This window comes from Eptatretus burgeri, chromosome 15, assembly GCF_056783735.1.
Source record: "Eptatretus burgeri isolate ZD-2024b chromosome 15, Ebu_testis_v1, whole genome shotgun sequence".
NCBI lineage: Eukaryota > Metazoa > Chordata > Myxini > Myxiniformes > Myxinidae > Eptatretus > Eptatretus burgeri.
In genome coordinates, this window is record NC_140975.1 from 68,741,235 (window position 1) to 68,755,811 (window position 14,577).

Consider the following 14,577-nt stretch of genomic DNA (forward strand, 5'->3'; position numbering starts at 1 on the left):
ATGAGGAAAGTGAGCGGTGGGCGGAGCTTCGAGTTGGGGAGTGGGGGGGGGGATTAAAGGAATGATTATAAAGGGAGGGTGGCATGGAGGTGGAGGGAGAGGAAACCTGTCAAGGTTGAGAATTCAGAGTTTAATTGAAGTTAGTTCGTTGTTGAGTTGAAGTTGTTGAATTATTAAAGTTAGAGCCGAAGTTGTTGAGTGAAAGCCAGGGTTGTTGAGTTAATATTAGTGAAGTTGAGCCGAAATAGTGAAGTTGAAGTTGTTATAGAAGTTGGGCCGAAGTTGTTGGTTGAAGTTGTTGAGTTAAAGTTAGAGTCGAAGTTAGTGAGATGAAGTTGCTGAGTTGAGGTTATTGAAGTTCAACCAAAGTTATTGAGATGTTGTTGAGTTAAGGTTAGAACCGAAGTTGTTGGATGAGTTGAACTTGTTGAACTATTAAAGTAACAGCCGAAGTTGAGTTGAAGCCAAGGTTGTTGAGTTAGTATTAGTGAAGTTGAGCCGAAATATTTGAGTTGAAGTTGTTGAGTTGAAGCTGAAGTTGTTATAGAAGTTGGGCCGAAGTTGTTGGTTGAAGTTGTTGAGTTAAAGTTACAGTCGAAGTTGGTGAGATGAAGTTGCAAAGTTGAAGTTATTGAAGTTGAACCAAAGTTGTTGAGATGTTGTTGAGTAAAGGTTTGAACCGAAGTTGTTGGATGAGTTGAAGTTGTTGAATTATTAAAGTTAGAGCCGAAGTTGAGTTGAAGTGTTGAGTTGAAGCCAATATTGTTGAGTTAATATTAGTGAACTTGAGCCGAAATATTTGAGTTGAAGTTACAGTTGAAGTTAGTGAGATGAAGTTGCTGAGTTGAAGTTATTGAAGTTGAGCCAAAGTTGTTGAGATGTTGTTGAGTTAAGGTTAGAACCGAAGTTGTTGGATGACTTGAAGTTGTTGAATTATTATTAAAGTTAGAGCCGAAGTTGAGTTGAAGTGTTGAGTTGAAGCCAAGGTTGTTGAGTTAATATTCGTGAAGTTGAGCCGAAATAGTTGAGTTGAAGTTGTTGAAGCCGAAGTTGTTATAGAAGTTGGGCCCAAGTTGTTAGTTGAAGTTGTTGAGTTAAAGTTACAGTCGAAGTTAGTGAGATTAAGTTGTTCAGTTGAAGTTGTGCCAAAGTTGTTGAGAATTTGAGTTAAGGTTAGAACCGAAGTTGTTGGATGAGTTGAAGTAATATTGAAGTTAAGCCAAAGTTGTTGAGTTGAAATTAGAGCCAACGTTGATGAACTGAAGTTTGAGCTGAAGTTAAGTTGAGGTTGTTGAGTTAAAGTGGGAAGTTGTTGACTGAAACTGATTTGATGTTGAGTCGAAGTTGTTAAGCCAAAGTTGGTGAAGTTAGAGTCGAAGTTGAGTTGAAAATGTTGAGTTCGTATTGTTCACAGGAAACTGTTGAGTTGCAGCAGTTGAAGTTGTTAATTCACACGCCACGCCTCCTTTCACTCCATCTTCATCGTACGTCAGAAACGAGATTGACAACAAAATCGTTTAATACCGCCACCCCCCCCCCCCCAGACCAGCTCCATCAAGCACACTCATAATATAATCCATCCTTCCCCTTTACTATTCCCCTCGTTATTCCTCACCATTTTTCCCCCGTGTGGTGAGACTTGGGAACCCCATGAGATTGGAAAGACTCGTGGAAATTTTCAATCCAATACGAAGACCATGACGACTCCCCTCCAAAACCACCAAACTTTCAGCCAATCCCGTTCCTATAGTATCCCAAAGCTGGGTCCTTTTGAGTCCTTAAATAACCCCCGCCCTGCCCCCAGGTACAGGTAGATAAACCAGATGCACAGGTACATTACTTGATATAATTACATATACTTGATTGTTATATATATATATATATATATATATATATATATATATATATATATATATATATATATATATATATATATATATATACATATATACAGTATATATAAAATAAATAGATAAAAATGAACAAACAAATAATAATCTATCGATCTATCTATCTACTGTATCTATCTTATACCTATATCTATCTATCGATATATTACTAAAACTCTCATCTTGTATATATGTATGTTCCTGAAATACAGCCAAAACGGTCCACGAGAGTGCAAAAATTTTCAGCCCACCTTACTCACCATTCTCCTATGGTGTGCAGTATCAAGTTTTGTTCAAATTGGGCAACGAAAAAATTATTAAAAACATCAATTCATATATATATATATATATATATATATATATAGATATTCATATATATATATATATATATTCATATATATATATATATACATATATATACATATATATACATATATATACATATATATACATACATATACATACATATACATACATATATATATATATATATATATATATATATATATATATATATATATTGTTGCGGATTCGCGCACGCCAGCGTGCGGACGGCCACGTAACTCGAATCGCGGCACGTCGCCCACCGGACGGACAATCCAGTCGTGACCCTCTCGGACTAACGCCGGGAACTAGTCACGGGTGGACCTTTCGGTCTCACCACGATCGTGCCAATCGGCCCCCGCGTGGGATAGCGTTGCTCGCCAAATTCGACCTACCTAAGTACCCACACGGAGGGTAGACTGGGCGATCGCACCTCGCCGCAGGTCGACTTCGGACACGGGCTACTTTAAGCGACCCGTTCCGCACTATCGGGATAACCGAGCGGTGTTATTCGTCGGCCTCGACAGTTCGATTAATTATCGGGCGTTTTAGCCCACGACCAACCCTTTGCGTGAAGCAAGATGGAGATTCAATGAAAGAAAAGACGAAGCGAAGCGGGAAAACAGTTCAACATAATTCACATTTATTTCGCGGCACACGGAAAGCACACATATACAATTCCACCAAAAGCACATGTAAAGGAAGAAGAAACACAATATTACACAAAAAGCAAATATAAAAGAGAAACACAATGCAGAGCTATCCGACTACCGAGCACATGGCAACACTTATACAATTTTACTTCACAGACGGCGCCGACAACACATATTCCCAAAGCAAAAGAAAAGAGAACCACCCTCCAGGATGAGGGGGGTAGACGGGCCTGGGGCCGAGACCGTGTCGGGCCTACCCGTCTGATGATGAGACGCAGAGCGGCGGTGGCGCCTCAACTCCGCGGGCCTCGCGGACAGTGTCTGGTAGGGGGTGGGAAAGGGGCCCCCTTTGTCGCACTATCTCAGCGCGGGGGGAAACAGGAGGGGGTTGCTGATGCTCGGGGGAAGGAGGATATCACCCTGTCTCGGGTCCCGCGGCGAGCGTCTCCTCCTCGACCTCGGTCGCGTTGCTGGCCTCTCCCTCTGCAGCTCCCGGCACCGACGCGAGCACCCCCTCGTCCGCCTTCGCCGGCGCCACCTCTCCACAGCTCCGTCTACTCGCCCTCTCCGTCTCCTCTCTTGGCTCGTCCCAACTCTTCACTCTTGACTTCTCCAACTTCTTTCCAGCTCCACCGACGACTCTCTTGAACTCCGCACAACTGTCTTTACTGACGAACGCAGCCGTTTATATAAGCCCCGTGGCTTCGCTCTTTCACCCTTGACCCTTTGCCTCCGACCATTCACCTCTCTAACTGGCTCCCCATTGGCCCGAGGAAAAGTGGGCGTGAATGCTTTTTGATCCATGTATTTGCATATAGCGACCGCCCTCCAACGCCCTGGAGGCGGGGCCAAATCGCCCCTCGCTCACCGATTGGACGGAACAAAAGTGGGCGTGAGTAGTTTTTGATCCGTTTTTCTTCGGAAAGTCTGTGATGTCTCTGAATACGCTGCTTGGTGCGCGCCCTGCACGAGTCCAGTATCGGTGCCCACGAGTGGCGCGAGATGGTGTGGATGCGATGGTGGCGAGTTGTGACGGTAAAGGTCGTGGCGGTTGTGGTGAAGCGGCGTTGTGGTTGGTGGTTGTTGTTGTGAAGCGGCGTTGTGGTTGGTGGTTGTTGTTGTGAAGCGGCGTTGTGGTTGGTGGTTGTTGTTGTGAAGCGGCGTTGTGGTTGGTGGTTGTTGTTGTGAAGCGCGGTTGTGGTTGGTGGTTGTTGTGTGATGGCTGTTGAGACGTGGTTGGTGGTGGTAATAATGGCGGCTGGTCCAAAATAAAGATAGTAAAAGAAAAACGGCTATCCTGAAGAGTCGCAGCCCGCATGAATGACATTTATTCCCTCTAGACAACGGGTTTGGGCCTAACTACACATATACTTACCGAGATATCTCACCTAAGGGACCTGAATGGTGGTTTGTGAATTTCGTCAACCACAACACTACCCCCTCCCCTTTTTACAGACTCGTCCCGAGTCGTCAAATTTTCGTGTGCCATCATGTGTAGTTTTCCCCTAGTACATTTTACCTACGGATCCCTGAGTGCGACATTCATGGTATTCGTGTCCCCAAAATAAATAACCTGAGGGCTGAGTAACTACCTAAACAAACTCACTCACATGGACGACTTAAATAAAATTGCCGGCGCTAAGACAAACATGCCGGGGGCGCACTCATATTTAAAGTACATCTTAACCTTAACTTACAAATTTTACACTAAACCATGGCCCAGGATCAATGAACTCTGCAAAAAGAAAGCAGTTAGCAGGGAGCCAGGCTGCTCGCATGCAGTCTCTGGCTCAAACAATGCAGGTGACAGGGAACGTGGCCGGCTGCTCACACGCAGTCCAAGGCCTTCCCTTTTGAACTGAACGCAGTGAACCACAACGGTGCATGGGCTGCACAAATGCAGTCTCCGTGCCAGCTCAAGTGGCACACGCAATGAACACAACAAATGGATGGATGAATGGTTTGAACTGAACGCCGTGAACCACAACGGTGCATGGGCTGCACAAATGCAGTCTCCGTGCCAGCTCAAGTGGCACACGCAATGAACACAACGAATGGATGGATGAATGGATGGACGCAAACACGGTGCACGGGCCGCCACTGCAGGCCCGTGTTGTAGCTGCCAACAGGGCAGTGCTTGCAGCTTGCAAACTGTTGCCTTGATCCTGGCGCACATGGCAATGAACAGGGGGGGGCAAAGCAAAAATTGAACGGGGCTGGTGAACAGGGGCAGTGGGCATGGCATGGCAAAGGTAGCAGGCAAACACAGCCTGCAGAACCAGGCCGTTGCAGGCAAACACAGCCGGTAGACGAACTGGCCGGCACAGGCCTTGAAGAAAAACACGGCCAGCCGATGGCACAGGCCTTGCAGCACAGCAGCTGCAGATGAAGTGGGCCGGCCTCTGCCTTGCAGCAACACAGCCAGCAGATGAAGCTGGCCAGTCTTTGCCGTTCAGTGGAGGTTGGTGGAGGGAGTGCGGTGGTGCTGGCCACTCGGAAGGCGGGCTCGGACCTACCCTACGGTCTCCCTCCCAACCTATCGCCTTTGCCTGTCACTGTCTATACCCACTCCCTTAATTTGTCAAACCCCAATTTAGCCCCAACTTATTTATTTATTTATTTATTTATTTTTACTTCCCCACTATAAATCGTCCCCTAACCCCCTGTACTGTCCTTGTTCGGCTAACCTATCCTGTCACCTAGCCTACTCCCAACCCCTACGTTCCCTTCCCGGAGGGGAATAAGGGAGAGCTAACGTCCTGTGTCGAGGCCCAACGAAGCCTCAGGATGGCCTCCCCAGACTTCAGCGATCTATAACCAAAGTGGGTCCAGCGGCCCACAACGAGAGCGAGGGGATGGATGGTGCGGAGGGGTACACTTCCTATTCTACCCTATCCATTTAACTGTTAAACTACCCCGGGGCTTTCAACAAGCGCCTCTCGCTTAAACTATTGGTTCTAACAACCCAGATTCCAGTCGCCTGTGTTGGTGTCCTCACAATTTCGGGCCTCGCCCCCAATTTTCTTCCCGTGCCCTCACACGGTCTCATGGCTGGGACACGTGGCTCCCTTTGGCAGGCACGACCCTCTGCCGATTCTCCCGCTATGGCACCCCCGGGCACTACACTGCCTCCGAGCCTACCAGCTCCCTAACACCGGGGAGTGCCCCCCATGGCACCTCCCCTGAAACGCACACGTGGCAGGCTGGCTTCACGGGCCCCTTTCCGAGGGTCACCCATGCCCACAACACTGCCCACGCGGCTAATGGCGCCCCGGGCCCCCACACCAAGCAGGCGCACCCGTGCCCACTACGCTATCCCGGCCCCCCATGGGCCCTTGGCCTACCACGGCCGACTAGCCTGGTGCCCGGGGTACCCACTCAGCGATACTCACTTTTCGCAGCCACGCTCCCAGCCCGTCAACAGGGCTCCTGCACCCCTCCAAACGGGTTTCGAGCCTACTTCCCCACCAACAACAAAACGACTTCCATATTTGTTAATTTGACGAACCCACTAACTCAGTCTACACTGACCCCGGGGGTCCCTTGGGCGGGAGTCACTCCTCCCCCCAATCACTCATCGCACCATGCATTCCCCATTCGCTCCACTCACACAGACCCGCTGGCCTCACTCACTCAACATGTCTCCACCTCATAACTCACCAACAACTCTTCAACACACTCACCGCTGAACTCTGCCATCCTTCTATCTACATCCCCTAACTAACTCGTGCTCCCACGTCATCCCTTACACTACAGAACGTTCCTTTTAACACTACGTAGCTAAACTACGTCCCCTCTACACATTCACAAGTCTGTCACTGTCTCCAAATAATCCCATTAATCAATTTCCCAACCTAAATCTGACTACAATCCCTCGAACTAATCCATTCCACGGACCCATGAGGACTTACCCCTGCCCCATGGAGCCGGTCTAGCTAAGCTAACCCTTCCCCCTAACTAGTTTCCATCCTGTGCCCAGGTCAAGGGGGTCTTCCACCCCTTGCCCAGGAATCCTGTGCACCCGAAAGTGAGGCTTGCTTTTTCCCTTTTTTTTTTTCCACATGCGCAGCACCAGCGCGGTAACACAGCTCGCGCACTTTACACCTGCCAGTGACGTCATGCAGCTGCACGTGTTCCTCGTCCCTCCTTGGACGGTACCATCCGGCAGGGATACACCTCCTGCCAGATTCCAACCCCACGTGCAGCCATGACGTCACCGTGCGCATAAAAAAAAAACACAAGCCCCACGTCTCGAGGGGTTCCCCATGCAAACACATGTGCTTTGCCCGTTGGAGCTTAACACACCCGCCCGCGTGGAGAACCCGTCCGGTCCAAATCCATAATCCTGCCTAAACTTTGTCCGTCCGCGGGATCGGCAAATCCACCGCGTGCGTTTCCGGACCGGGCTTCACTCTCGCAAGCGAGCACGTGGGGGCCTCGTGCGTTGCACAGCACGGACCTCGTGCTCACTGCTGGGTGAACCCGGCACGGTCCCCGAAACAACTACAGCCGCTACTCGGCTTTTGTCCCTCACATGTCGCCGTCGTCGACATTCGACCCACGCACACCTGCGTGTTACGACGCTCACAATCCATTCCATTCCATTCACACCGGGAGACGCGGCTGCGTGCTCCCGCATGCCAACCGACATCTCCCTCACATACCGCTCTCTCTCACACACACGGTCTCCCTTGCATAAACCATACCACTCACACGTGGTGCTCCATTCATACAAACCACTCCACTCACACCCGCGGGGGCACTCACCCGCGGTGCCTCACTCACACACCGTGCCTCACTCACACGCGCGGGGGCACTCACCCGCGGTTCCTCATCCACACTGAAATGAGAGCGAGAGATGAACCTTCAGAGTTTAGGCTTTATTCCATTTGATTGGAGCCGCTTCTACGGGCACACCGGGGAATACAGGTTCAGCTAGGAGTACATAAGCAGTAACGTATACATGTGCAGTTAATCATTGCAGACAATCCGCGTAAGCACGGAGTTCGATATAATCTCCATTCTCACCAGTCAATGAGCACCTTCAGTTAACGAGCATCAAGTGAACAGCCGATGTAAATGGCAATGCCCCGGGGACAATCACTCGTGCCGCAGAGACCTCCCCTTATACGCGAGACGCACAACATGTGATCCCGCGTCATGTCCCTCAATTCACGTCAATTCACCACATTCTCCCCACCTTTAAAATGTAACTAGGAGCCCATCTTACACACCATGATTGCTTTAGCACTATAGGAGTATACATTTCAAGCAACGCGGACTAATAGATCTACAGAAGCATACATGCCAAGCAGTGATTATTTTGAGTTGTAGGAGCATGGAAATGAGCATCGATATATGATATAATGGGCATATAGGAGCATGAGCAGCGAGAATGCCGATAATCCCCTTTACAGATTGAGTCGTCGAGGGGGCCTTATTCGTCGACCTCTCCGGGAGTAAACGGCAGTTTCACTTGAGGGAGACTCCCGATCCTCTTGGTGAGCCTCGACTTGTGCCGGGGATGACTCCTCGATCGCTCTCGGGTGGAACGCGGCAGCCCCGTCGCCTGGCGGAGTTCCTGGGGGGGAAATGTCAGAAGGAGGAGTGCCAGAAGGTGGTGTACCGGCGGGAGGAGTACCTGAGGGAGCCAGATGGCGAACTGACACAGTGGTCTCCCTGCCATCCGGGAGCCTGACATGAGCATACTCTGGATTTAGTGTCAATGAGTTCGACCCCCTCCACCAGCGGTTCATACTTGCTTTGTCGTACCGGGCGTTTCATGAACACTGTACCGGGATGGGTCAGCCAGTTGGGCACCGTTTGACCGTCAACATAACGTCGTTGGTGAGTAAACATACGTTCGTGAGGAGTGGCATTTGTGGACGTGCAGAGCAAAGAGCGTATGGAATTCAGAGCGTCGAGAAGGGTAACCTCCCACCGCTCGGGGCCCAGTCCTCTCGATTTCAGCGCCAGAGTTACGGCTTTCCAAATAACTCCATTATACCGTTCCACCTGCCCGTTTCCCTGTGGGTTGTAACCCGTCGTTCGACTAGTTGCTATGCCGTGCTCTAATAGGAATTGTTTTAGCCCGGCCGACATGAAACACGGCCCTCTGTCTGAATGTATGTACGAAGGTCTCCCAAACATAGCGAAGAGGTCAGAGAGACATTTTACGACAGTGCCCGAGGTCATATCCGAGCACGGAAACGCGAAAGGGAACCTTGAATATTCATCAACAATGGTGAATATGTATCTGTTGTCTGTCTCGGTCGGCAGGGGCCCTTTGAAGTCGATGTTTAGTCTCTCGAAGGGGGAAGTGGCCTTGATCAGTCTGCCAGATGCCGCGCCATAGAATCTGGGTTTTAGTTCAGCACAAACAGGGCATGAAGCATTCATTTGTTTAATATCTTCAACAGAATAGGGAAGATTTTGTCTGCGTACGAAATGTGCCATCCTGGTTACCCCTGGGTGGCACAGAGACACATGGAGGTCTTGCAAAGCCTGACTGATTGTTGCCGAACTGTAGACCCGGGAGAAGGTATCTGCAGCAGGGTTTTCTTTCCCGGGCCGGTAAACAATGTCGTATCTGTAGCAAGCTAGGTCTATCCGCCATCTCATAATTTTTTCATTCTTAATTTTCCCGTTATTTTTCCCATCAAACATGAATGCCACGGATCGTTGGTCCGTAACGAGCGTGAAGTGGTTTCCCAGTAAATAATGTCTCCATTTCCGCAGCGCTTCAACGATGGTGTACGCCTCCTTCTCTATTGCCGAGTGTCTCTGCTCGCTTCTAGAGAGAGTTCTCGAGAAGAACGCGACCGGCCGCCCAGACTGATTAAGTGTAGCAGCTATGGCGTGATTTGAAGCGTCGGTCTCCACCACGAAGGGCACCGAGCTGTCGATCGATAAAACCACGGACTTACTGATATCATCCTTGAGATTGTGGAAAGCTCTTACAACAGCGGCATCTGGTGGAAAGTTTTTGCAATGCACTAGGGGATGTATTTTCTCGGAGTATTGCGAAATCCATCTCGCATAGTAAGCGAACATCCCGATCACCCGGCGCATTGTCTGCAAGTCCTGAGGTGGTGGAAGCTCACGGAGCGGGCGCAATCGCTCAGGATCAGGCTTAATTGTGCCGTCGGCTATTGTGTAGCCGAGAAGGTCAATTGACCTTGCCGAGAATACGCATTTCTCGTAGTTGAGAGTCAGATTATATTTTCTAGCAATGCTCAAGAATCTGTCCAGATTCCTATCATGTTCCCTCTGATCCCTACCGCACACTGTGACATTATCCACGTAAACAAAAGTGTCTCTGAGGTTTTCATCTGAGATGATGTCGTCCATAACCCGTTGGAAGCAAGCTACCCCATTCGTGACACCGAAAGGTATTCTCCTGAATTGGTAGAGGCGCCTCCCTGCCTGGAATGCAGTGTAAGGTTTGTCTTCCTCTCGGATGGGAATTTGATGATAGGCGCTTCGCAAGTCGATGGTACTGAATACCTTATAATTGGCCACGCGTTCGACCATCTCATCTATGCGTGGCAGGGGGTAGGCGTCGAGTTGGGTGAAGCGATTGACCGTTTGGGAATAATCGACAACCATTCGTTTCTTATGGTTCTGACTGCTGGTTACTAACACCTGTGCGCGCCATGGCGAATCGCTCGGTTCTATAATTCCCTCCTCCAGTAATCGCTTGGTTTCCGAAGTGATGAAATTCATGTCAGCAGTGGTATATCGCCGCGATTTGATCGCTATCGGTTTGCAGACCGGCGACAAGTTAGCGAACAGCTGGGGGGACGTCACCTCCGCGGTGGTCAATGCATTTAAAATTAGACGAGGCTTGCTTCCTCCAAAGGGTATTTCGACGCTCGTGTGCTGCTTGAGGACATTATGACCCAGAATTACGTCTGCGCACAAATCACGAAGCACCAGTACCTTTACATCCCGATGTGTGTACCCTTTTACGTCCAATTCAACATTGCAGTACCCTCGTACGCGGGATTGTAGTGAGGTGGCGGCCATGCATACCGTATTGTCAGTCGGGTGGATTATCCATTTCCTGCCCTTCACTAGCGAGCTGTTGACGAAACTTTCAGAGCTACGGGTATCAATCAGTGCCTCAGCCATATGCCCGTTAATTCGTACGTTGATGATAGCCTTGGATAGATTCCCCGGGGAGGCTGCAGTCAATTTATTCTGCGAGTAGAGAGCCGCAGAAGTGGGTTTATTTCTCCTTAGAGTAGATTTACATACCCTGGCATAATGCCCTTTCTTGTCGCAATTCATGCATGTGGCATCTCTGGCGGGACATTTTTGACGAGGATGCCTTTTGTACCCACAAAAGAAGCATTTACCAACCGGAGCAGTTGCTGAGGAGTTTGAGGGTCTGGGTATCCGGCTCCTCGGGTGTTTCTCCATCCCCTATGTCTGGCTGTGTCTGTGCCAGTGGGGTTCCTTGGGTTCCCATCGTAGCAGCGTTCATGAGCAGCATCGGTGTCCCAAATGACTCAGATTGCTGCTGAGCCGTATCCATCGCTCGTGCCTGATCGACTACCTTGTCAAGAGTGGGTTGCGCTTTCTCTAGGAAGCGTTGCCGTATGTGGGCTGATCTGAGTCCTTGGATGAATGCCTCCCGTGTGGCTTCCTTTCGGTGTTCCTCGGCGCTTACCGCCCGGAAGCTGCCGTCTTTTCCCAGCTGATTCAGAGCTTGCAGGAACTGATCGATTGTCTCCCCGGCTGCTTGCTTGCGTGTGTTGAGAAGATGTCGTATGTATACCTCGTTCTTGGGCTTCACGTAGAGCGCTTGCAGCACCTCGATCGCTGCTTCGTAAGTGTCGCACTCCGAGAAGAGCCTGTACATGCTGGGCGAGACATGATTCACGAGGGCGGCAAATTTGTCGGCTCCCTCCTCGATGATGGTCAGATAGTGTGAGAAGGAGCAGAACCAATGCGACCATTTCATTTCTGCGTCAGTCGCGTTTGGGTCTGCGTCGAACCTCTCTGGTTTGTAGATCTTGTCCATCTTTGGTTGAGAGAGCCGAGAAAATTAAATGGAATAAATTGAAATGAGAGCGAGAAATGAACCTTCAGAGTTTAGGCTTTATTCCATTTGATTGGAGCCGCTTCTACGGGCACACCGGGGAATACAGGTTCAGCTAGGAGTACATAAGCAGTAACGTATACATGTGCAGTTAATCATTGCAGACAATCCGCGTAAGCACGGAGTTCGATATAATCTCCATTCTCACCAGTCAATGAGCACCTTCAGTTAACGAGCATCAAGTGAACAGCCGATGTAAATGGCAATGCCCCGGGGACAATCACTCGTGCCGCAGAGACCTCCCCTTATACGCGAGACGCACAACATGTGATCCCGCGTCATGTCCCTCAATTCACGTCAATTCACCACACACACTGGCCGTTTTATCCACACACACGGCCTCTTCCACACACGGCGTGCTGGGAAGCACGTTCTCCGGCACCATCGCCACCACACCACTCACACACGGGGTCGCTTCCACACACGGGGACGCACTCACACCTTGCACCACACACACAGGGACAACTACACTGGGGATTCGTGTCCCCACAAGGGTCTCCGGGGCCTCTATACCCTCCAAGCTCTCCGTGCACCCGTTCGCAGCACTCCTCCCCTCGAACTCGCAAAGCACGACCGAACTCACCTGGTCGTGACTCGCCTCAAGGGGGCATACTCCCTCCCCTCGTTCCTGGAGGAGGCTATCCCGCTGCTCGCACCGGGCCTCCACCCAGTCCACCAGCTCACCCCCATTGTCCTCCACGACCTCCGTGTGTGTGTGTGCGTCACTTACCCCGTCTTCATCGTGCAGTCTTCCCTCTATCGTTCCCATCTCCCGTGTCTCTGCCAACTCAGTCACCTCTTCACCCTTTACCTCCCTTGTCTCTACTATTTTTATTTCCTTTGTCGTCACCTCGTGTCTCGTCTCGCACGTTTTGGTCTTCCCATTTAATTTTTCCCTTTCGGTCACCGTTGCACCCCCTCCCAGCTCGTTCGTTCCTACACGTGGAGTCGCCATTTTAAGCTCCCTGCTAACGGCCTTCATGCCCGCCTGCAGGCATCGGCCCATGTTCTGCGTCTCACCCCGCAGCTTTTTCGTTTCCTCCTTCATGTTTGCTTCCATTCCGTTTATTTGCTTTGTATTCGCATCCATCTTTTCGTTCATGTTCGCATTTATCTTCGCTGTCATTTCCGCATTCATCTTTTGTGCATTCGCATCCATCTTTTGTGTATTCGCATCCATCCTTGCTGTCATTTCCGCATTCATTTGTGCCAGCATGGTGAATAGCTGGGCCATGTCGGGTGCGCTTGGGTGAGCCGTTTCGGCAGGGGTTGGGGAAGGGTTTTGGTGGAGAGAGGGAGGGGAGGTGCCATACACCGCGGCCGCTGCCGCACCCATTTCGGGCTCTGGGTTCAGTTGGGCGAGTTCGTTTTCCTGTACAACCAACATTTCCTGCACGGGGATTTCATCCTGAGCCATGGATTCTACACATTCTACATCCATTTCTAATACCCCCGGCTCCCGCTCGCCTTGAGACGCCATCTTGCTTCTCTTAAAGGGTTAATTTAGCTCGCTCGTAATTTGGAGGGAATCGGGGGTCACTCCTCTCACCCCTGGACCGATTCCCGTGAATTTAGCCGGAGACAGGAGAGCCCGTTTTCCCGTTCTCCAATGCAAGTGCCGCGAGGAGGGCGATGGGTTTATATCGCACGACCTGACACCAGTGTTGCGGATTCGCGCCCGCCGGCGTGCGGACGGCCACGTAACTTGAATCGCGGCACGTCGCCCACCGGACGGACAATCCAGTCGTGACCCTCTCGGACTAACGCCGGGAACTAGTCACGGGTGGACCTTTCGATCTCACCGCGATCGTGCCAATCGGCCCCCGCGTGGGATAGGGTTGCTCGCCAAATTCGACCTACCTAAGTACCCACACGGAGGGTAGACCGGGCGATCGCACCTCACCGCAGGTCGACTTCGGACACGGGCCACTTTAAGCGACCCGTTCCGTACTATCGGGATAACCGAGCGGTGTTATTCATCGGCCTCGACGGTTCGATTAATTATCGGGCGTTTTAGCCCACGACCAACCCTTTGCGTGAAGCAAGATGGAGATTCAATGAAAGAAAAGACGAAGCGAAGCGGGAAAACAGTTCAACATAATTCACATTTATTTCGCGGCACACGGAAAGCACACATATACAATTCCACCAAAAGCACATGTAAAGGAAGAAGAAACACAATATTACACAAAAAGCAAATATAAAAGAGAAACACAATGCAGAGCTATCCGACTACCGAGCACACGGCAACACTTATACAATTTTACTTCACAGACGGCGCCGACAACACATATTCCCAAAGCAAAAGAAAAGAGAACCACCCTCCAGGATGAGGGGGGTAGACGGGCCTGGGGCCGAGACCGTGTCGGGCCTACCCGTCTGATGATGAGACGCAGAGCGGCGGTGGCGCCTCAACTCCGCGGGCCTCGCGGACAGTGTCTGGTAGGGGGTGGGAAAGGGGCCCCCTTTGTCGCACTATCTCAGCGCGGGGGGAAACAGGAGGGGGTTGCTGATGCTCGGTGGAAGGAGGATATCACCCTGTCTCGGGTCCCGCGGCGAGCGTCTCCTCCTCGACCTCAGTCGCGTTGCTGGCCTCTCCCTCTGC